This window comes from Oncorhynchus nerka, linkage group LG1, assembly GCF_034236695.1.
Source record: "Oncorhynchus nerka isolate Pitt River linkage group LG1, Oner_Uvic_2.0, whole genome shotgun sequence".
NCBI classification, from domain to species: Eukaryota; Metazoa; Chordata; class Actinopteri; order Salmoniformes; family Salmonidae; genus Oncorhynchus; species Oncorhynchus nerka.
This window is the reverse complement of record NC_088396.1, coordinates 52,595,037-52,620,036: the sequence shown is the minus strand read 5'-3', so window position 1 is coordinate 52,620,036 and position 25,000 is coordinate 52,595,037. Positions and strand designations below refer to the sequence as shown.

The 25,000-nt window shown below is 45.1% G+C and overlaps 1 protein-coding gene across 1 annotated transcript in view; it reads right to left on the bottom strand.

Moving 5' to 3' along the window:
* ptprna (protein tyrosine phosphatase receptor type Na) overlaps positions 1-25,000 on the bottom strand; it is a 136,187-nt gene that overhangs the window by 93,436 nt on the left and 17,751 nt on the right. The window lies entirely within an intron of this gene.

Genomic DNA, 25,000 nt, shown 5'->3' with positions numbered 1-25,000 from the left:
CAGCCCTATCTCTCTTCCATAGTGAACCCAGCCCTCTCTCTCCTCTCTCCTCCATAGTTAACCCAGCCCTCTCTCTCCTCCATAGTGAACCCAGGCCTCCCTCTCCTCTCTCCTCCATAGTGAACCCAGCCCTCTCTCTCCTCTCTCCTCCATAGTGAACCCAGCCCTATCTCTCTTCCATAGTGAACCCAGCCCTCTCTCTCCTCTCTCCTCCATAGTTAACCCAGCCCTCTCTCTCCTCCATAGTGAACCCAGCCCCCTCTCTCCTCCATAGTGAACCCAGCCCTCTCTCTCCTCCATAGTGAACCCATCCCTCTCTCTCCTCCATAGTGAACCCAGCCCTCTCTCTCCTCCCTAGTGAACCCAGCCCTCTCTCTCCTCTCTCCTCCATAGTTAACCCAGCCCTCTCTCTCCTCCATAGTGAACCCAGCCCCCTCTCTCCTCCATAGTGAACCCAGCCCCCTCTCTCCTCCATAGTGAACCCATCCCCCTCTCTCCTCCATAGTGAACCCAGCCCTCTCTCTCCTCCATAGTGAACCCAGCCCCCTCTCTCCTCCATAGTGAACCCAGCCCTCTCTCTCCTCCATAGTGAACCCAGCCCTCTCTCTCCTCTCGCCTCCATAATGAACACAACTCTCTTTCCTCTTATCCTACCATGAAAAACACCCAAAGACATGAGTCACTGCTATTTATAGGAAGAGGACAGAGAAATGGGGGAACGGGGGAGTGGTGGAATGGTGAATGGAGGAAAATGATGAAACAGAGAAGCTGAATGTATTTATTGGGAGTTAAAGGGATGTACACTGCAGTGTATTGTCTTATTTTTCATGACCGGACAAAATAGCGTGTGACAAAAAAAGCCTAAATAGATATCATATGGATATAAATATATATATATAAATACATTTTAATATATATATATATAAATACATTTTAATAGCCAGCATCATTGTGAAAGCCATTACAAGTGGTCCATAAGCATAAACTGTAGGACGGTCATAATGCATTATAACTGCCTAGTAATGCATTATAACTGCCTCATAATGCATTATAACTGCCTTATAACTGCCTCATAATGCATTATAACTGCCTCATAATGCATTATAACTGCCTTATAACTGCCTCATAATGCATTATAACTGCCTCATAACTCCCTTATAACTGCCTCATAATGCATTATAACTGCCTTATAACTGCCTCATAATGCATTATAACTGCCTCATAATGCATTATAACTGCCTTATAACTGCCTCATAATGCATTATAACTGCCTCATAACTCCCTTATAACTGCCTCATAATGCATTATAACTGCCTTATAACTGCCTCATAATGCCTTATAACTGCCTCATAATGCATTATAACTGCCTTATAACTGCCTCATAACGCATTATAACTGCCTCATAACGCATTATAACTGCCTCATAATTCATTATAACTGCCTCATAACTGCCTCATAACTGCCTTATAACTGCCTCATAATGCATTATAACTGCCTCATAATGCATTATAACTGCCTCATAACGCATTATAACTGCCTCATAACTGCCTCATAACTTATTATAACTGCCTCATAATGCATTATAACTGCCTCATAACTGCCTCATAATGCATTATGACTGCCTCATAACTGCCTCATAACGCATTATAACTGCCTTATAACTGCCTCATAACTGCCTCATAACGCATTATAACTGTCTCATAATGCATTATAACTGCCTTATAACTGCCTCATAATGCATTATAACTGCCTCATAATGCCTTATAACTGCCTCATAATGCATTATAACTGCCTCATAACTGCCTCATAACTTATTATAACTGCCTCATAATGCATTACAACTGCCTCATAACTGCCTCATAATGCATTATAACTGCCTCATAACGCATTATAACTGCCTTATAACGCATTATAACTGCCTCATAACGCATTATAACTGCCTCATAATGCATTATAACTGCCTCATAACGCATTATCACTGCCTCATAACTGCCTCATAATGCATTATAACTGCCTCATAATGCATTATAACTGCCTCATAACGCATTATCACTGCCTCATAACTGCCTCATAACGCATTATAACTGCCTCATAACGCATTATAACTGCCTCATAACTGCCTCATAACTGCCTCATAACTGCCTCATAACGCATTATAACTGCCTCATAACTTATTATAACTGCCTCATAACGCATTATCACTGCCTCATAACTGCCTCATAATGCATTATAACTGCCTCATAATGCATTATAACTGCCTCATAATGCATTATAACTGCCTCATAACGCATTATAACTGCCTCATAATGCATTATAACTGCCTCATAATGCATTATAACTGCCTCATAATGCATTATAACTGCCTCATAACTGCCTCATAACGCATTATAACTGCCTCATAACGCATTATAACTGCCTCATAACGCATTATAACTGCCTCATAACTGCCTCATAACGCATTATAACTGCCTCATAACGCATTATGACTGCCTCATAACGCATTATAACTGCCTCATAACTGCCTCATAATGCATTATAACTGCCTCATAACTGCCTCATAACTGCCTCATAATGCATTTTAACTGCCTCATAACTGCCTCATAACGCATTATAACTGCCTCATAATGCATTATAACTGCCTCATAATGCATTATAACTGCCTCATAACGCATTATAACTGCCTCATAATGCATTATAACTGCCTCATAACTGCCTCATAACGCATTATAACTGCCTCATAATGCATTATAACTGCCTCATAATGCATTATAACTGCCTCATAACTGCCTCATAATGCTTTATAGCTGTTAGCTTTAAGTAGTGTTTAACTTGTGTTTCTGTCTGTAGCACTAGATGCGTAGGTCAATTAGCCTGGCTACCCAGACTCCTTGTTTCCGGCCAAAGGCCACGCCCACAGATGTTAGTTTGAGTCTGGATAGGAGTACTTCCCCGACAAACACATTCTAACAGTTCTGATTGGGCTGGGCCTGAGCCAGAACATGTGTGTATGAGCCTTTAAAAAAAAAAAAAGGTCTTTGGCTTTGATACTCTGATTGGTTAGAGATGATCCAACTGCTGATGATTATAGAGCATCGGTATAATTCAGTATGAATCATCAGGCAACAGGTAACTATTTTAGAATCCATTATATACCACCCAATCTGCTATCTGAAACTAACAGAGAGACAAGACAGACCAATCTGCTATCTGAAACTAACAGAGAGACAAGACAGACCAATCTGCTATCTGAAACTAACAGAGAGACAAGACAGTCCAATCTGCTATCTGAAACTAACAGAGAGACAAGGCAGACCAATCTGCTATCTGACACTAAGAGAGAGACAAGACAGACCAGACCAATCTGCTATCTGAAACTAACAGAGGGACAAGACAGACCAGACCAATGTGCTATCTGACACTAAGAGAGAGACAAGACAGACCAGACAGACAAGACAATGCAGCCAGACAAGACAATGCAGACCGACAAGACAGAGAGACATACAAGACAATGCAGACCGACAAGACAGAGAGACAGACAAGACAATGCAGACCGACAAGACAGAGAGACAGACAAGACAATGCAGACCGACAAGACAGAGACACAGACAAGACAATGCAGACCGACAAGACAGAGAGACAGACAAGACAATGCAGACCGACAAGACAGAGAGACAGACAAGACAATGCAGACCGACAAGACAGAGAGACAGACAAGACAATGCAGACCGACAACCCAATGCAGACCGACAAGACAATGCAGACCGACAACCCATTGCAGACCGACAAGACAATGCAGACCGACAAGACAATGCAGACCGACAAGACAATGCAGACCGACAACCCAATGCAGACCGACAAGACAATGCAGACGACAAGACAATGCAGACCGACAACCCAATGCAGACAATGCAGACTGACAAGACAATGCAGACCAACAAGTGTGTGTGTTGTCCGTGTGTGTGTGTTGTTCGTGTGTGTGTGGTGTGCGTGTGTTGTGCGTGTGTGTGTGTTGTGTGTGTGTGTGCATATATAAGCTCTGTAAATAGGAAGTAATAACAAGCTATGTGATTGCACTACTAACTCATTCTGACTCACTTCTACATACGCACATGAGAGAGAGAGAGAGAGAGAGAGAGAGAGAGAGAGAGAGAGAGAGAGAGAGAGAGAGAGAGAGAGAGAGAGAGAGAGAGAGAGAAGAGAGAGTGGATAAAGTGGACAGAGAGACAAGGTGGACAGAGAGACAAGGTGGACAGAGAGATAAAGTGGACAGAGAGATAAAGTGGACAGAGAGACAAAGTGGACAGAGAGACAAAGTGGACAGAGAGAGTAACTTGAGTGAGTGATATATAGAGAAAGAGAGAGGAGAATAGATAATATTGCATGTACCTATAGGAGGAAGATGAGTAATGTATGGCTGGTGATAGAGGTGGAGATAAAAGTACGTGATTGGAGGAGAAAGGAGAAGGGGAGGAGAAAGGAAGAGCGTGTAGGTATGTGAGGAGAAGTGTGTAAGCAGCGTAACATGCTAGTGACTCATCTTCTGTCTGAGCAGCAGGAAGAAGATGAGTCATGTATTTCCAATATCTTTAATGAAGTCTGGGTTCCTGCTCTTTAGGCCAAAGAGCGTTAAAGCGAGAGAAAGCGAGAGAGTGAAGAGAGAGGGAGAGAGAATAGAGAGAAGAGAGAGGGAGAGAGAATAGAGAGAAGAGAGAGGGAGAGAGGGAGAGAGAATATAGAGAAGAGAGAGGGAGATAGATAAGAAGGATAGAGAAGAGAGGGAGAGAGAAGTGGAGCGAGAGGTGGAGCGAGAGGTGGGAGCGAGAGGTGGATCGAGAGGTGGGAGCGAGAGGTGGGAGCGAGAGGTGGAGCGAGAGGTGGGAGCGAGAGGTGGAGCGAGAGGTGGGAGCGAGAGGTGGAGCGAGAGGTGGAGCGAGAGGTGGGAGCGAGAGGTGGAGCGAGAGGATTGTGATCTACTGGTGGAGAAGTCAGGTGCAGGAGAGCAGAGGGTTGTGATCTTCTGATGGAGAAGTCATGTGCAGGAGAGCAGAGGGTTGTGATCTTCTGATGGAGAAGTCATGTGCAGGAGAGCAGAGGGTTGTGATCTACTGGTGGAGAAGTCAGGTGCAGGAGAGCAGAGGTTTGTGATCTACTGGTGGAGAAGTCAGGTGCAGGAGAGCAGAGGGTTGTGATCTACTGATGGAGTAGTCAGGTTCAGGAGAGCAGAGGGTTGTGATCTACCGGAGAAGTCAGGTGCAGGAGAGAGTTGTGATCTACTGATGGAGAAGTCAGGTGCAGGAGAGCAGAGGGTTGTGATCTACCGGAGAAGTCAGGTGCAGGAGAGAGTTGTGATCTACTGATGGAGAAGTCAGGTGCAGGAGAGCAGAGGGTTGTGATCTACTGATGGAGTAGTTAGGTGCAGGAGAGCAGAAGGTTGTGATCTACTGATGGAGAAGTCAGGTGCAGGAGAGCAGAGGGTGAACAGGCGTAGACTTTATTTAGATAGGAGAAACCAACAGACGGACGCCACCGTGTCAAAACCTCCAGCCAAAAGGTAAAATGACGTGAAACAAAAATAAGCAAATGTTTAACATTTAAACATCCTACGTGAAATACCACAGAATACAGGGGAAAAAACAGCCTGGCAAGTAACACGAAACACGTAACAAAACACAATTCCACACAAAGACATGGGGGGGAGACAGAGGAGTAAATACATGCAGTGTGATTGGGGAATGAAAACCAGGTGTGTAATGGAACAAGACAAAACAAATGGTTACATGGAAAAATGGAGTGGCGATGGCTAGAAAACCGGTGATGTCGACCACCGAACGCCGCCCGAACAAGGAGAGGAGTCGACTTCGGCGGAAGTCGTGACAGCACGTCTGAAATCAGCTCAATGTAAGTAAAGAAAGAACTTGTTCTCAACTGGCCTCAAATAAAAGTGAAATTACATTTTTATTTTATTTAAGAATCCATATAATCTAATCTGGGAAAATTGGAGAAAACCGAACAGACAACACAAAGAATTATCTATCTAAAATGGAAATGAATGGGTAAACCACTTCTCCATTCTTTTTGGCTCTTTAACAAAGAACAAATCACAAAAACATATACATGATCAAATACAAATCTTAGAATCAACTATTAAAGATGACCAGAACACACTGGATTCTCTAATTACATTGAATGAACAACAGGATAAAATACAAACTCTTCCAACCCAGAAAGACCTGTGGTGTTGATGGTATCCTTAATGAAATTATAAAATATATAGACCACAATTCCAATTGCTACACTAAAACTCTTTAACATCATCCTGAGCTCTGGCATCTTCCCCAATATTTGGAACCAAGGACCGATCACCCCATTTCACAAAAGTGGAGACAAATTTGACCCCAAAAACTATCGTGGGATATGCATCAACAGCAACCTTGGTAAAATCCTCAGCAGACTCGTACATTTCCTCAGTGAAAATAATGTACTAAGCAAATGTCAAATTGGCTTTTTACCAAATGATCGTATGACAGACCATGTATTCACCCTGCACACCCTAATTGATAAACAAACCAAAATAGAGGCAAAGTCTTCTTATGCTTTGTTGATTTCAAAAAAGGGTTTGACTAAATTTGGCATTAGGGTCTGCTATGCAATTTAATGGAAAGCAGTTTTGGGGAAAAAACATACGACATTATAAAATCCATGTACATAAACAACAAGTCAAATTGTAAAAAAACAAACATTTCTTTCCACAGGTCCATGCAGCTTGAGCCTCTTCAACATTCAAATGTATTAAGATTTTTTTTAAATTAAATAGCACGTTTACATAAGTATTCAGACCCTTTACTCAGTACTTTGTTGAAGCTCCTTTGGCAGTGATTATAGCCTGGAGTCTTCTTCGGTATGACACTACAAGCTTGGTACACCTGTATTTGGGGAGTTTCTCCCATTCTTTTCTGCAGATCCTCTCACGCTTTGTCAGGTTAGATGGGAGTGTCGCTGCACAGCTATTCTCAGGTCTATCCAGAGATGTTCGATCAGGTTTAAGTCCGGGCTCTGCCTAGGCCACTCAAGGACATTCAGAGACCTGTCCCAAAGCCACTCCTGCGTTGTATTGGCGGTGAGCTTAGGGTCGTTGTCCTGTTGGAAGGGGAACCTTTGCCCCAAGTCTAAAATCTGGAGCCAGTTTTCAGGGTCTCTCTGTACTTTGCTCCGCCCATGTTTCCCTCGATCCTGACTAGTCTCCCAGATGCTGCAGCTGAAAAAACATCCCCTCAGCATGATGCTGCCACCACCATGCTTCACCATAGGAATGGTGCCAGGTTTCCTCCAGACGTGACACTTGGCAATCAGGCCAAAGAGTTCAATCTTGGTTTCATCAGACCAGGAATTCTTGTTTCTCATGGTCTGAGAGTCCTTTAGGTGTCATTAGGTGCCTTTTGACAAACTCCAAAGGGGCTTTCATGTGCCTTTTACTGAGGAGTGGCTTCCGTTTGTCCATCCTACCATAAAGGCCTGATTGGCGGAGTGCTGCAGAGATGGTTGTCCTTCTGTAATTTATCCCATCTCCACAGAGGAACTCTGGAGCTCTGTCAGAGTGACCATCGGGTTCTTGGCCACCTCCCTGACAAAGGACCTTCTCCCCTGATATCCTACTGAGTGGCGCAGCATTCTAAGACACATTCTAAGACACTGCATTGCAATACTTGAGCCGACACTACAGACCCAGGTTCGATCCCGGGCTGTGTCTCGACCGGCCGTGACTGGGAGTCCCACAGGGTGGTGCACAATTGGCCCAGTGTCATCTGGGTAGGATGAGGGGAGGCCAATATGTTCTTGGGAACCTTCAGAATTTTTTTGGTGCCCTTACCAAGATCAACACAATCATGTCTCCGAGCTCTACGGAAAATTCCTTCAAACTCATGGCTTGGTTTTTACTCTGACATGCACTGCCATCTGTGGGACCTTTATATAGACAGCTGTGTGCCTTTCCAAATCATGTCCAATCAATTCAATTTACCACAAGTGGTGTTACGTATGCCCCAACTCTACAACTCAACTCCTCAAGTGAAAGAGGTTTGTGATTGTAGGTGGAGTGAAAGAGGTATGTGATTGTAGGTGGAGTGTAAGAGGTTTGTGATTGTAGGTGGAGTGAAAGAGGTTTGTGATTGTAGGTGGAGTGAAAGAGGTTTGTGATTGTAGGTGGAGTGAAAGAGGTCTTATTTAGTGCATAGACAGAGTACATACTACGGGTATGTCATGACAGTTGGCCTGTTGGGGGAGGTTTATGACCCCCATAAATACCTTCCCCCGTTCCACTCTCTCTACTCTATAGAGTTGACTCTTTAAACGCCCTTTGTTAGCATAGAGATTCTGGAAACATCAAAAGGTGGGAAACGGAACCATATTTCGGTAATCCAACCAGTTGAAAATATGCGTTGGTACTTGATTACTGATTACTGATGATAGGACGACATAAACTGTATCTTGGAAAATCTACACATTCTAGTTATCAGATTCACATGGAATTGTAGTGCAATTTAAATGTTTAAATATGATACTATTTGCGAAAAGATTAAATGTAATTTTTTGCTTCTAGAACAGTTTGTCATAAGAACACCACTCTGCTCACTTAGAGGCCCCGCCCATGTGAACAGACATGAGTTGTAAACTATGAAACACGCCCTTCTTTCACCACTATATAAACCGTTGACGAAAATTCTAATTCCTGTTCCAATGACGTGAGGACTTGCGGTCCCTACGTTAAAAAGGACAAGGTCACCAACAGAACTAAGCCAACCTCAGCGTGAGCTCTGGTTGAACGACAAGAACCTAACGAAATTAGCATCGAATTTCAATGTGAAGATGATGATCCACAAGCCGAAAGGATGCATTTCGACTATACCAGCCAGAATATAGCATGAGTTGAAAGTATGGCAACTTGGTATGAACTTTGAACTCTTATCCACTAAAGAAGTGATACCTCCTAGCCATTGCGTTAGCGCAGCAACTGTAGGGTGGGTTAGGAGAGGACGGACAGAGTAACACGACGACGGTACTACCAAGTATCCATTCTACCACCAGACGTTCTTCAAAGGACAACCTGGCCTTCCATCTACCGATCGAAGCGCAGCTCAGAGTTCATATTTATTGCATTTTCCTTTTCCAAATGGGCAGTTATTTAGAATGCATAAAATTCTATGGCCCGATAGAGACACAAAATATTTTTGTTCCTCAGTCTTCCCGTGCTTTCATTTAAAACCCAACCCCCTTTCTTTGTGTAACCAGCCGTCATATCTGTTCCGTCCGCTAAGGACGTTTTCCCTGTATGACATAATTTCTAATCAATGTATGATCCATTATGTGTAGATATAATTCTGTGTGATTATTTAAGTACTTAGTAAATAAATAATTCAACCAAATGTTGTATTGCTGATTCAACTTGTTAGCCAGGGTTCGTGAAGACAACCAAGAATTTACAACTTTCAGATGAGACTGAAATAAGGTGACGATTAATATTGACTGCTATTGATGTAAAATATGATTAGGTCTTTAAGAGTATACTTGTTATGGCTGCAATCCCCCTATCGGGATAATTGTCATCAGCAACCGCTGAATTGCATAGAGCCACATTCCAAAAATATTACTACAAATATTTATATTCATGAAATCACAAGTGCAATACAGGAAAACACAGTTTAGCCTTTTGTTAATCCACCTGTCGTGTCAGATTTTGAAAATATGCTTTACAGCGAAAGCAATCCAAGCGTTTGTGTAAGTTTATTGATCGCTCGACAAAACATTATGTACCCTTAGCATCAAGTAGCTTGCATCAAGTAGCTTGGTCACAAAAATCAGAAAAGCAATCAGATTAATTGTTTACCTTTGATCATCTTCAGATCTTTTCACTCACGAGACTCCCAGTTACACAATAAATGTTCCTTTTCTTCCATAAAGATCATTTTTATATCCAAAATACCTCCAGTTTGTTTGTCGCGTTATGTTCAGAAATTCACAGGAAAGAGCGGTCACAACAACGCAGACGAAAATTCCAAATAATATCCATAATGTCCACAGAAACATGACAAACGTTTTTTATAATCAATCCTCAGGTTGTTTTTAAAATATATAATCGATAATATATCAACCGCAAATGTCTTTATCAGTAGGAGAGGGAAAGGCAATGGCTGTCCAAACTCTGTTGCGCGAGCAGCAAAACTCATGCGAACACTTGCCGCGATGTTATCGTTCTGGCTCATTTTTCAAAATAAAAGCCTGAAACTATGTCTGAACACTGTTGACACCTTGAGGAAGTGATAGGAAAATTAATCTGGTTGATATCCCTTTAAATGGAGCGAAGGCAGGCTATGGAACATGGAGTTTTCAAAATAGGAGCCACTTCCTGGTTTGATTTTCCTCAGGGTTTCGCCTGCAATGTCAGTTCTGTTATACTAACAGACAATATTTTGACAGTTTTGTAAATTTTAGAGTGTTTTCTATCCAATACTAATAATAATATGCATATATTAGCAAATGAGACTGCCCCTGCAGCAGTAAGAAGTTTTAAACAGCTTGGAAAATTCCAGGAAATTATGTCATGGCTTTAGAAGCTTCTGATAGGCTAATTGACATAATTTGAGTCAATTGGAGGTGTACCTATGGATGTATTTCAAGGCCTACCTTCAAACTCAGTGCCTATTTGCTTGACATCATGGGAAAATCTAAATAAATCAGCCAAGACCTCAGAAAAGAAATTGTAGACCTCCACAAGTCTGGTTCATCCTTGGGAGTAACTTCCAAACAACTGAAGGTCCCACGTTCATCTGTACAAGCTGTACACAAGTATAAACACCATGGGACAAGGCAGGCGTCATACTGCTCAGGATGGAGACGTGTTCTATCTCCTAGATATGAACGGACTTTGATGCAAAAAGTGAAAATCAATCCCAGAACAACAGCAAAGGACCTTGTGAAGATACTGGAGGAAACAGGTACAAAAGTATCTATATCCACAGTAAAACGAGTCCTATATCGACATAACCTGAAAGGCCGCTCAGCAAGGAAGAAGCCACTGCTCCAAAACTGCCATGAAAAAGCCAGACTGCGGATTGCAACTGCGCATGTGGACAAAGATCGTACTTTTTAGAGAAATGTCCTCTGGTCTGATGAATCGAAAATAGAACTGTTTGGCCGTAATGACCGTTGTTATGTTTGGAGGGAAAAGGGGGAGGCTTGCAAGCCGAAGAACACCATCCCAACTGTGAAGAACGTGGGTGGCAGCATCATGTTGTGGAGGTGCTTTGCTGCAGGAGGGACTGGTGCACTTCACAAAATAGATGACATCTTGAGGCAGGAAAATGATGTGGATATTATGAAGCAACATCTCAAGAGATCAGTCAGGAATTTAAAGCTTGGTTGCAAATGGGTCTTCCAAATGGACAATGACCCCAAGCATAATTCCACAGTTCTGGCAAAATGGTTTAAGTACAACAAAGTCAAGGTATTGGAGTGGCCATCGCCAAAGCCCTGACCTCAATCCTATAGCAAATGTGTGCTGAGAACTGAAAAAGCGTGTACGAGCAAGGAGGCCTACAAACCTGACTCAGTTACACCAGCTCTGTCAGGAGGAATGGTCCAAAATTCACCCAACTTATTGTGGGAAGCTTGTGGAAGGCTACCTGAAATGTTTGCCCCAAGTTAAACAATTTAAATGCAATGCTACCAAATACGAATTGAGTGTATGACCCACTGGGAATGTGATGAAAGAAATAAAAGCTGAAATAAATCGTTCTCTCTACTATGGTTATGGTCACTGAGTCTGACCGTCCATGTTTTTCTATGATCTTCTCTATGGCCAGGCTATGGTCACTGAGTCTCTGGAGTGATGAATCACACAACACCATCTGGCAGTCCGATCGGATGAATTTGGGTTTGTCTGATGCCAGGAGAACGCTACCTACCCCAATGCATAGGGCCTTCTGTAAAGTTGTCAAATTGTGTATGTCAAATTTTATGTTCCTTTTGATGGCCCTTTGTGCCTTGTCTCTCAGATCGTTCACAGTTACCTGTGGCTCTGATGTTATGGCCGAGGTATGTACAGTTTGTTGTGTGCTCTAGGGCAACGGTGTCGAGACGGAATTTGTATTTGTGGTGCTGGCAAACTGGGCCTTTTTTGTTACACCATTTTCTTTGTCTTACTGAGATTTACTGAGGCTTACTGAGGGCTCAGGTTGTAGCTTCCGGGTTGGAGCGAGCGGTCGCATCTGCACTCGCATCTGCACTCGGTCCGCAGGTAGTATTACATTTCATTACATTTCATTATAGTACAACGGTTTGATTTGTCTAATCTTAGCAATTCCTTCTTAGCTAGCTACACAGCCGTCTTTGTATCATAGATAATTGCGTAATTATCGTATTTCGTCGTCCTAACGCAGTCTACACTGCCCTGCAGCTAGCCAGCTAGCTAACGTCCACCGTTAGCTAGTCCACCGTCTACCGATTAGCAGCACAACTATTACACTCAACTGAACGACTTGATTAGTGTAGTGTTAGCTAGCTACATAGTTGTCTTTGCTGTCTTCGTACCCAAGATAATTGTGTAGTTTAGAGTGTGTAGTTTTATGTCGTCCTTAACATAGGAGACTCTGCTAGCTAGCCAACAGCTAGCCAACGTCTACCGAACAGAACTTCTGCACTCAACAATCCGGTCGCATTTCGCTTCGCTCCACAGGTAGTATCACATTTTTCATTTAATTTCATTACAGTACAACGGCTTGATTTGTTTGATCGTAGCTAGCTACATAGCTAGCTACATAGCCGTCTTTGTATCAAAGATAATTGTGTAGTCTAGAGCGATTTCCTAGGTTAACTAGCCAGCTATTGTCGTTCTTTCAACGCAACGTAACGTAATCATCACTGCTAGCTAGCCAGCTAGCCCCGAATAGCAGCACAGTAGAAACTATTACACTCAACGGAACGACTTGATTAGTGTAGTGTCAACAACGCAGCCAATGCCAACTAGCCTACTTAGTCAACAACGCAGCCTCTGCCAGCTAGCCTACTTCAGCAGTACTGTATCATTTTAATCATTTTAGTCAATAAGATTCTTGCTACGTAAGCTTAACTCTCTGAACACTCGTGACGTGTAGTCCACTTGTCATTCCAATCTCCTTTGCATTAGCGTAGCCTCTTGTGTAGCCTGTCAACTATGTGTCTGTCTATCCCTGTTCTCTCCTCTCTGCACAGACCATACAAACGCTCCACACCGCGTGGCCGCGGCCACCCTAATCTGGTGGTCCCAGCGCGCACGACCCACGTGGAGTTCCAGGTCTCCGGTAGCCTCTGGAACTGCCGATCTGCGGCCAACAAGGCAGAGTTCATCTCCGCCTATGTCTCCCTCCAGTCCCTCGACTTCTTGGCACTGACGGAAACATGGATCACCACAGACAACACTGCTACTCCTACTGCTCTCTCTTCGTCTGCCCACGTGTTCTCGCACACCCCGAGCTTCTGGTCAGCGGGGTGGTGGCACCGGGATCCTCATCTCTCCCAAGTGGTCATTCTCTCTTTCTCCCCTTACCCATCTGTCTATCGCCTCCTTTGAATTCCATGCTGTCACAGTTACCAGCCCTTTCAAGCTTAACATCCTTATCATTTATCGCCCTCCAGGTTCCCTCGGAGAGTTCATCAATGAGCTTGATGCCTTGATAAGCTCCTTTCCTGAGGACGGCTCACCTCTCACAGTTCTGGGCGACTTTAACCTCCCCACGCCTACCTTTGACTCATTCCTCTCTGCCTCCTTCTTTCCACTCCTCTCCTCTTTTGACCTCCCCTCTCACCTTCCCCCCCTACTCACAAGGCAGGAAATACGCTGGACCTCATCTTTACTAGATGCTGTTCTTCCACTAACCTCGTTGCAACTCCCCTCCAAGTCTCCGACCACTACCTTGTATCCTTTTCCCTCTCGCTCTCATCCAACACTTCCCACACTGCCCCTACTCGGATGGTATCGCGCCGTCCCAACCTTCGCTCTCTCTCCCCCGCTACTCTCTCCTCTTCCATCCTATCATCTCTTCCCTCTGCTCAAACCTTCTCCAACCTATCTCCTGATTCTGCCTCCTCAACCCTCCTCTCCTCCCTTTCTGCATCCTTTGACTCTCTATGTCCCCTATCCTCCAGGCCGGCTCGGTCCTCCCCTCCCGCTCCGTGGCTCGACGACTCATTGCGAGCTCACAGAACAGGGCTCCGGGCAGCCGAGCGGAAATGGAGGAAAACTCGCCTCCCTGCGGACCTGACATCCTTTCACTCCCTCCTCTCTACATTTTCCTCTTCTCTCTCTGCTGCTAAAGCCACTTTCTACCACACTAAATTCCAAGCATCTGCCTCTAACCCTAGGAAGCTCTTTGCAACCTTCTCCTCCCTCCTGAATCCTCCTCCCCCTCCCCCCCTCCTCCCTCTCTGCAGATGACTTCGTCAACCATTTTGAAAAGAAGGTCGACGACATCCGATCCTCGTTTGCTAAGTCAAACGACACCGCTGGTTCTGCTCACACTGCCCTACCCTGTGCTCTGACCTCTTTCTCCCCTCTCTCTCCAGATGAAATCTCGCGTCTTGTGACGGCCGGCCGCCCTACAACCTGCCCGCTTGACCCTATCCCCTCCTCTCTTCTCCAGACCATTTCCGGAGACCTCCTCCCTTACCTCACCTCGCTCATCAACTCATCCCTGACCGCTGGCTACGTCCCTTCCGTCTTCAAGAGAGCGAGAGTTGCACCCCTTCTGAAAAAACCTACACTCGATCCCTCCGATGTCAACAACTACAGACCAGTATCCCTTCTTTCTTTTCTCTCCAAAACTCTTGAACGTGCCGTCCTTGGCCAGCTCTCCCGCTATCTCTCTCAGAATGACCTTCTTGATCCAAATCAGTCAGGTTTCAAGACTAGTCATTCAACTGAGACTGCTCTTCTCTGTATCACGGAGGCGCTCCGCACTGCTAAAGCTAACTCTCTCTCCTCTGCTCTCATCCTTCTAGACCTATCGGCTGCCTTCGATACTGTGAACCATCAGATCCTCCTCTCCACCCTCTCCGAGTTGGGCATCTCCGGCGCGGCCCACGCTTGGATTGCGTCCTACCTGACAGGTCGCTCCTACCAGGTGGCGTGGCGAGAATCCGTCTCCACACCACGTGCTCTCACCACTGGTGTCCCCCAGGGCTCTGTTCTAGGCCCTCTCCTATTCTCGCTATACACCAAGTCACTTGGCTCTGTCATAACCTCACATGGTCTCTCCTATCATTGCTATGCAGACGACACACAATTAATCTTCTCCTTTCCCCTTCTGATGACCAGGTGGCGAATCGCATCTCTGCATGTCTGGCAGACATATCCGTGTGGATGACGGATCACCACCTCAAGCTGAACCTCGGCAAGACGGAGCTGCTCTTCCTCCCGGGGAAGGACTGCCCGTTCCATGATCTCGCCATCACGGTTGACAACTCCATTGTGTCCTCCTCCCAGAGCGCTAAGAACCTTGGCGTGATCCTGGACAACACCCTGTCGTTCTCAACTAACATCAAGGCGGTGGCCCGTTCCTGTAGGTTCATGCTCTACAACATCCGCAGAGTACGACCCTGCCTCACACAGGAAGCGGCGCAGGTCCTAATCCAGGCACTTGTCATCTCCCGTCTGGATTACTGCAACTCGCTGTTGGCTGGGCTCCTGCCTGTGCCATTAAACCCCTACAACTCATCCAGAACGCCGCAGCCCGTCTGGTGTTCAACCTTCCCAAGTTCTCTCACGTCACCCCGCTCCTCCGCTCCCTCCACTGGCTTCCAGTTGAAGCTCGCATCCGCTACAAGACCATGGTGCTTGCCTACGGAGCTGTGAGGGGAACGGCACCTCAGTACCTCCAGGCTCTGATCAGGCCCTACACCCAAACAAGGGCACTGCGTTCATCCACCTCTGGCCTGCTCGCCTCCCTACCACTGAGGAAGTACAGTTCCCGCTCAGCCCAGTCAAAACTGTTCGCTGCTCTGGCCCCCCAATGGTGGAACAAACTCCCTCACGACGCCAGGACAGCGGAGTCAATCACCACCTTCCGGAGACACCTGAAACCCCACCTCTTTAAGGAATACCTAGGATAGGATAAAGTAATCCCTCTCACCCCCCCTCCCCCTGAAAAGATTTAGATGCACTACTGTTCCACTGGAGGTCATAAGGTGAATGCACAAATTTGTAAGTCGCTCTGGATAAGAGCGTCTGCTAAATGACTTAAATGTAATGTAAATGTAAATCTGTGCAGAAGAGCTAGGTGTTGCTGTAGACCATCCTTGGTTAGGGACAGAAGTACCAGACCATCAGCAAACAGTAGACATGTGACTTCAAGTTCAGGGAGAGTGAGGCCGGGTGCTGCAGACTGTTCTAGTGCCAGTTTATGGATATACTAAATAATATACACAGCATTCGGAAAGTATTCAGACCCCTTCCCCTTTTTCCACATTTTGTTACGCTACAGCCTTATTCTAAAATGGATTAAATAAATACCAATCCTCATTAATTTACACACAATAGCCCATAATGACATCACAATACCCCATAATGACATCACAATACCCCATAATGACATCACAATACCCCATAATGACATCACAATACCCCCATAATGACGAAGCGAAAACAGGTATTTAGAAAGTTTAGCAAATGTATAAAATATTTAAAAAACAACAGAATACCATAAGTATTCAGACTCTTTGCTATGAGACTTGAAATTGAGCTCAGGTGCATCCTGTTTCCATTGATCATCCTTGAGATTTTTTGTAAAAACTTGATTGGAGTCCACCTGTTATGTTCCCCAGTTTCTGTGCTGTTTTGGGTTTGTGTGTGTGTGTGTGTGTGTGTGTGTGTGTGTGTTTGTGTGTGTGTGTGTTTCAGGATGGCTTCCTGCATTCCAAGCAGCTGATTGGTCGGCCCTATTGCAAATTGGGGCGCTCTCGTCAGGGGATACAGCTGTCTGCAATTACCGACTCCTTCTACAGCCTGAAAAGCCAGTGTTCCTTTGTTAGAAGGGGATTCTTTGTATGTTGAAAAGCCAGTGTTCCTTTGTTAGAAGGGATTCTTTGTATGTGGTTGTTGTTGGTATATTTGTTTTAAAGTCTTTTGTAGCCTGTTCTGCAAAAGTATGTTATAGTGTTATTTTGATTTATTCAAATTGTTCACTGAGTTGGTGGCTTATTCTGTTTCATTTGATCCCAGGGGGGGAAGGTGAGGTGCACCTTGGGAGTGTTTAGGCAAGAGGCCTGCGGGTGTACATATACCTGTCGTGTCTTCGGCTATGCCGGATTAATTGATATGACATGCTAGTCGATAAAATAATGTCTCTGTAATGAATATTACCTGATTAAGCTAATCAGGTAAATGTAATTAACTAGAAAGTCGTAAACTTCTGACCCACTGGAATTGTGATACAGTGAATTATAAGTGAAATAATCCGTCAGTAAACAGTCACGCACAAAGTAGATGTCCTAACCGACTTTCCAAAACTATAGTTTGTTAACAAGAAAGTGGTTGAAAAACGAGTTTTAATGACTTCAACCTAAGTGTATGTAAACTTCCGACTTCAACTGTATATATATATATATATATATATATTATTGTTGGTCAAACATATTGTTAATTTATGTTATACTTCATCTACATTGCTTTGACAACAGTGGCAACTACCCATTCATGCTTGTAAAGCATTTATTGAGAGAGAGAGAGAGAGAGAGAGATGGTTCTCAATTGTACTGCACACTCTACAATTACTTAGGTTTAAAAATAAGCTCAACTGGACACCTTAATGATGAGAGAGTGATTGAAATGTAAATACCTATTCAAATTTGGCTAAAACTAATTGATTGCATTTTATGGGTGTGGGGTTCACTTGCAAAACAATATTTCACCCATTGGGACAAACAAACTCAAAAAATAGCAATTAAGATTTGGAAACTCTAAAATACAGTGACCCCCTCTCATATCATTACCAAGCCCTGCAATGCCAAACGCTGAGCAAAGAAAAGAGTCCCCTCATCCAGCTGGTCCTGGGGCTGAGTTCACTAACCTGTTCTACTAACATACTGAAGCCTCAGTCCCCTCATCCAGCTGGTCCTGAGTTCACTAACCTGTTCTACTAACACACTGAAGCCTCAGTCCCCTCATCCAGCTGGTCCTGGGGCTGAGTTCACTAACCTGTTCTACTAACATACTGAAGCCTCAGCTGGTCCCACTAACACTAACACCAGCTGGTCCTGGGGCTGAGTTCACTAACCTGTTCTACTAACACACTGAAGCCTCAGTCCCCTCATCCAGCTGGTCCTGGGGCTGAGTTCACAAACTTGTTCTACTAACACACTGAAGCCTCAGTCCCCTCATCCAGCTGGTCCTGAGTTCACTAACCTGTTCTACTAACACACTGAAGCCTCAGTCCCCTCATCCAGCTGGTCCTGAGTTCACTAACCTGTTCTACTAACACACTGAAGCCTCAGTCCCCTCATCCAGCTGGTCCTGGGGCTGAGTTCACTAACCTGTTCTACTAACACACTGAAGCCTCAGTCCCCTCATCCAGCTGGTCCTGAGTTCACTAACCTGTTCTACTAACACACTGAAGCCTCATGACCAGAAAATCAAATTTTTCAGAATAAACCAAATTACAACACAGTCAAAACAAAACTATATTGCTTATTGGGAAACACAAACACAAAGCAAAATGCAATGCTATCTGGCCCTAAATCGACAGTACAACGTGGCTAAATATTTGACCATGGTTACTCATCAAAACCTTAGAGAAACCTTGACAAAGTACAGGCCCAGTGAGCACAGCCTTGCCATTGAGAAGGGTAGACACATGCTTATTGTTATTGTTCAATGTATGGTTATTTTGACTCTTGGTTATTGTTGTTAATGTTGTCAAGTTGACAATATTGATTATTATTATTAACTATGTTCATATTTTAAATTTCCAAAGCTTTGGCAATATGTACATTGTTATGTCACTCAAATAAAGCATATTGAATTGAATTGAATTGAATGAGAGAGAGAGAGAGAGAGAGAGACAAAGAGGAAGAGAGAGAGAGAGAGAGTGAGAGCGGAGAGAAAGAGAGAGAAAGAATAAGCGAGACAGAGGAGAGGGAGAGAGAGAGAGAGAGAGAGGGGAGAGGAGAGAGAGAATGAGAGAGGAGAGAGAGAGAGAGAGAGAGAGAGACAAAGAGAGAGAGAGAGAAGAGAGAGAGAGAGTGAGAGCGGAGAGAAAGAGAGAGAAAGAATAAGAGAGACAGAGGAGAGAGAGAGAGAGAGAGAGAGAGAGGAGAGAGAGAATGAGAGAGGAGAGAGAGAGAGAGAGAGGAGAGGAGAGGAGAGAGAGAATGAGAGAGGAGAGAGAAGAGAGAGAGAGAGAGAGAGAGTGAGTGAGAGCGGAGAGAAAGAGAGAGAAGGAATAAGAGAGACAGAAGAGAGAGAGAGAGAGAGAGAGAGAGAGAATGAGAGAGAGGAGAGGAGAGGAGAGAGAGAATGAGAGAGGAGAGAGAGAGAGAGAGAATGAAAGAGAGGAGAGGAGAGAGAGAATGAGAGAGAGAGAGAGAGAGAGAGAGAGAGAGAGAATGAGAGGGAGAGGAGAGAGAGAGGAGAGAGGGAAAGAGAGGAGAGAGAATGAGAGAGAGAGGGAAAGAGAGGAGAGAGAATGAGAGAGAGAGAGAGAAGAGAGAGGGGAGAGAGAAAGGAGAGAGAATGAGAGCGAGGAGAGGAGAGAGAGAAGGAAAGAGAGAGGAGAGAGGAGAGAGAGAGATATTGTGGGGGTGTTGACCCAGCTGCCTTCATCCTGATGATGTCACCGTTGCCGTAGAAACAATATGTAGTAGCTGGAGAGGGGCTCTGATGAGGAGAGGAGAGGCAGGGAGGGAGGTGACGGAGAGAGGAGAAGGAGATGTGGTCTGTGTGTGTCTACCCTTCTCCAATACACCTACGACAATAAACACACACACATACACACCAACGCACTTATTACCAGAATAACCACCTCCACCACACACACACACACACACACACACACACACACACACACACACACACACACACACACACACACACACACACACACACACACACACACACACACACACACACACACACACACACACACACACACAGAAAATACAGAATGGTATGTCACGGCATGTAACACACAGGGTACTATCAGTGTCATTCAATCTCTATGCTAAAACACATTTATATATACGCATGTGAACTCAAGCTCAGCCACAAAACCCTATCACACATACGTAAGCCTCCCCTACCATAACCACTAGTCATCCCATGAATATATCATATATAACAGGCCCCCCTCCATGCACCATAACACTGAGCCAAGTTGCAGAGATAAGATACATCTGTTCCACAGATCCAGAACAAACCAACAGTCTTTCATCTGCTTAACATATCTGATGTAAACCAGCTGTGGTACCTCGCTAGCTAACGTTATGTGTCTGTGGTACCTCGCTCGCTAAGGTTATGTGTCTGTGATACCTACTGTAGCTACATAAGGTTGTGTGTCTGTGATACCTCGCTCGCTAAGGTTGTGTGTCTGTGGTACCTACTGTAGCTACATAAGGTTGTGTGTCTGTGGTACCTCGCTCGCTAAGGTTGTGTGTCTGTGGTACCTACTGTAGCTACATAAGGTTGTGTGTCTGTGATACCTACTGTAGCTACATAAGGTTGTGTGTCTGTGATACCTACTGTAGCTACATAAGGTTGTGTGTCTGTGATACCTACTGTAGCTACATAAGGTTGTGTGTCTGTGATACCTACTGTAGCTACATAAGGTTATGTGTCTGTGGTTCCTACTGTAGCTACATAAGGTTGTGTGTCTGTGGTACCTCGCTCGCTAAGGTTGTGTGTCTGTGGTACCTCGCTCGCTAAGGTTGTGTGTCTGTGATACCTACTGTAGCTACATAAGGTTGTGTGTCTGTGGTACCTCGCTAGCTAACGTTATGTGTCTGTGATACCTACTGTAGCTACATAAGGTTGTGTGTCTGTGGTACCTCGCTCGCTAAGGTTGTGTGTCTGTGGTACCTCGCTCGCTAAGGTTGTGTGTCTGTGATACCTACTGTAGCTACATGAGGTTGTGTGTCTGTGGTACCTCGCTAGCTAACGTTATGTGTCTGTGATACCTACTGTAGCTACATAAGGTTGTGTGTCTGTGGTACCTCGCTAGCTAAGGTTATGTGTCTGTGATACCTACTGTAGCTAGCTAAGGTTGTGTGTCTGTGGCACCTACTGTAGCTAGCTAAGGTTGTGTGTCTGTGGTACCTACTGTAGCTAGCTAAGGTTGTGTGTCTGTGGTACCTAGCTAGCTAAGGTTGTGTGTCTGTGGTACTTAGCTAGCTAAGGTTGTGCCCACTGTTCTAGTGCCTACTGTTGCTAGCTAAGGTTGTGTGTCTGTGGTACCTAGCTAGCTAAGGTTGTGTGTCTGTGGTACTTAGCTAGCTAAGGTTGTGTGTCTGTGTCTGTGGTACCTTGCCAGCTACGTACTTGCAATGAGGAATGAGGATGGGACAGAGTGTAAATCATTCAGTTCTGTCGGCGGCTGCGTGGTGCAGCGTGTTATGGGCTAGGTCCTGCTGGGATGGTGTGTGTGTGCGTGTGTGTGTGTGTATTTGAGTGTGTTGTAAGTTTGGTCCTGCTGGGATGGAAGAAAGCAAGAGGAAGGCTGTTTAAATGTTGATGAGGCAGGAAGCGTGTGTATAATCGTTACAGGATAGAAGAAAAGTTCTCGATTTTGTGCTCTACTCCACATCTAGGCTGTGATGTCAGGAATGGTATATGCCCTGTTTTAGATACAGATGGGGCTACTACTGTGGAATTAGGACAGAGGGGATTGGTGGTGGGGGGTGGGTTACTGTGGAATCAGGTCAGAGGGGGTTTGGTGGTGGGGTGGACATACTACTACTGTGGAATCAGGACAGAGGGGTTTGGTGGTGGGGGTGGGTTACTGTGGAATCAGGACAGAGGGGGTTTGGTGGTGGGGTGGACATGCTACTACTGTGGAATCAGGACAGAGGGGTTTGGTGGTGGGGTGGACATGCTACTACTGTGGAATCAGGACAGAGGGGTTTGGTGGGGGGTGGACATGCTACTACTGTGGAATCAGGACAGAGGGGGTTTGGTGGAGGGGTGGACATGCTACTACTGTGGAATCAAGACAGAGGGGGTTTGGTGTTGGGGGTGGGTGGACATGCTACTACTGTGGAATCAGGACAGAGGGGGTTTGGTGTTGGGGGTGGGTGGACATGCTACTACTGTGGAATCAGGACAGAGGGGTTTGGTGATGGGGGTGGGTGGACATGCTACTACTGTGGAATCAGGACACAGGGTGTTGGGTGGTGGGGTGGACATACTACTACTGTGGAATCAGGACAGAGGGGTTTGGTGGGGGGTGGACATACTATTACTGTGGAATCAGGAGAGAGGGGTTTGGTGATGGGGGTGGGTGGACATACTACTACTGTGGAATCAGGACAGAGGGGTTTGGTGGGGGGACATGCTACTACTGTGGAATCAGGACAGAGGGGTTTGGTGATGGGGGGGGACATACTACTACTGTGGAATCAGGACAGAGGGGTTTGGTGGGGGGGTGGACATGCTACTACTGTGGAATCAGGACAGGACCTGCAAGTAATAAGGAAGATGCTCACTCTGTCTGGCACACAGCAGGCCCATCGTCATACGTTTCAACTTTTATTGTCACTTGTACAAGTACAGTGAAATGCCTTACTTGCAAGCTCAAAACCCAAGAATACAGTAATTAATATCAATGTAATACTAAAAAATTATATAAATTAGAACAAAAACGACGAGAAAATAAATAAATAAAATAAGAACACGATAAAGTAAGCCGCCTCACTACATGACCTTTCCAAAATCATTGGCATTAATATGGGCAATAGGACTCACCAGTGGCACTGCATCTCAGTGCTGGAGGCGTCACTACAGACACCCTGGTTCAATTCCAGACTGTATCACAACCGGCCGTGATTGGGAGTCCTGTAGGGCGGCGCACAATTGGTGTCGTCCGTGTTTGGACGGTGTGGGCCGTCATGGTGAATAAGAATTTGTACTTTAACTGACTTGTCGAGTTTAATAAATGTAAAATAAATTAATATGGATTTGGGTCCCCCGTTTGCAGCTAAAACAGCCTCCACTCTTCTGGGAAGGTTTTCCGCTAAGGTTATGCTGGAACATTTCAGCTAAAACAGCCTCCACTCTTCTGGGAAGGCTTTCCGCTAAGGTTATGCTGGAACATTTCAGCTAAAACAGCCTCCACTCTTCTGGGAAGGCTTTCCGCTAAGGTTATGCTGGAACATTTCTGATATAACAGCCTCCACTCTTCTGGGAAGGCTTTCCGCTAAGGTTATGCTGGAACATTTCTGATATAACAGCCTCCACTCTTCTGGGAAGGCTTTCCGCTAAGGTTATGCTGGAACATTGCTGCTATAACAGCCTCCACTCTTATGGGAAGGCTTTCCGCTAGATGTTGGAACATTGCTGCTATAACAGCCTCCACTCTTCTGGGAAGGCTTTCCGCTAAGGTTATGTTGGAACATTGCTGCTATAACAGCCTCCACTCTTCTGGGAAGGCTTTCCGCTAAGGTTATGCTGGAACATTTCTGATATAACAGCCTCCACTCTTCTGGGAAGGCTTTCCGCTAAGGTTATGCTGGAACATTGCTGCTATAACAGCCTCCACTCTTCTGGGAAGGCTTTCCGCTAAGGTTATGCTGGAACATTTCTGATATAACAGCCTCCACTCTTCTGGGAAGGCTTTCCGCTAAGGTTATGCTGGAACATTTCTGATATAACAGCCTCCACTCTTCTGGGAAGGCTTTCCGCTAAGGTTATGCTGGAACATTGCTGCTATAACAGCCTCCACTCTTATGGAAAGGCTTTCCGCTAGATGTTGGAACATTGCTGCTATAACAGCCTCCACTCTTCTGGGAAGGCTTTCCGCTAAGGTTATGTTGGAACATTGCTGCTATAACAGCCTCCACTCTTCTGGGAAGGCTTTCCGCTAAGGTTATGCTGGAACATTGCTGCTATAACAGCCTCCACTCTTCTGGGAAGGCTTTCCGCTAAGGTTATGTTGGAACATTGCTGCTATAACAGCCTCCACTCTTCTGGGAAGGCTTTCCGCTAAGGTTATGCTGGAACATTGCTGCTATAACAGCCTCCACTCTTCTGGGAAGGCTTTCCGCTAAGGTTATGCTGGAACATTGCTGCTATAACAGCCTCCACTCTTCTGGGAAGGCTTTCCGCTAAGGTTATGCTGGAACATTTCTGCGGGAACTTCCTTACATTCAGCCACCAAGAGCATTAGTTAGAGCATTAGTTAGGTCGGACACAGATGTTGGGTGATTAGGCCTGGCTCTTAGCCGGCATTCCAATTCATCCCAAAGGTGTTCGATGAGGTTGAGGTCAGGGCTCTGTACAGGCCAGTCATGTTGTGGGGCGGCAGGTACTTTAGTAGCTCTGGACTTGTAACCAAAAGGTTGCATGATCGAATCCCGAGCTGACAAGCTAAAAATATGTCGTTTTGCCCCTGAACAAGGCAGTTAACCCACTGTTCCTAGGCTGTCATTGAAAATAAGTATTTGTTCTTTTAACTTACTTGCCTAGTTAAATAAAGATATAAAAAATGATCATGCTGAAACAGGAAAGGGCCTTCCCCAAACTTTTCCAACAAATTTGGAAGCAAAGAATCGTCTAGAATGTCATTGTTAGCAGTAAGATTTACCTTCACTGGAACTAAGGGCCGAACCATGAAAAACAACCGTAGACCATTATTCCTCCTCCACCAAACTTTACAGTTGGCACTACGCATTCAGGCTGGCAGCGATATCTTGGCATCGGCCAAACCCAGATTTGTGCATCGCACTGCCAAATAGTGAATCATGATTCATCACTCCAGAGAATGCGTACTCC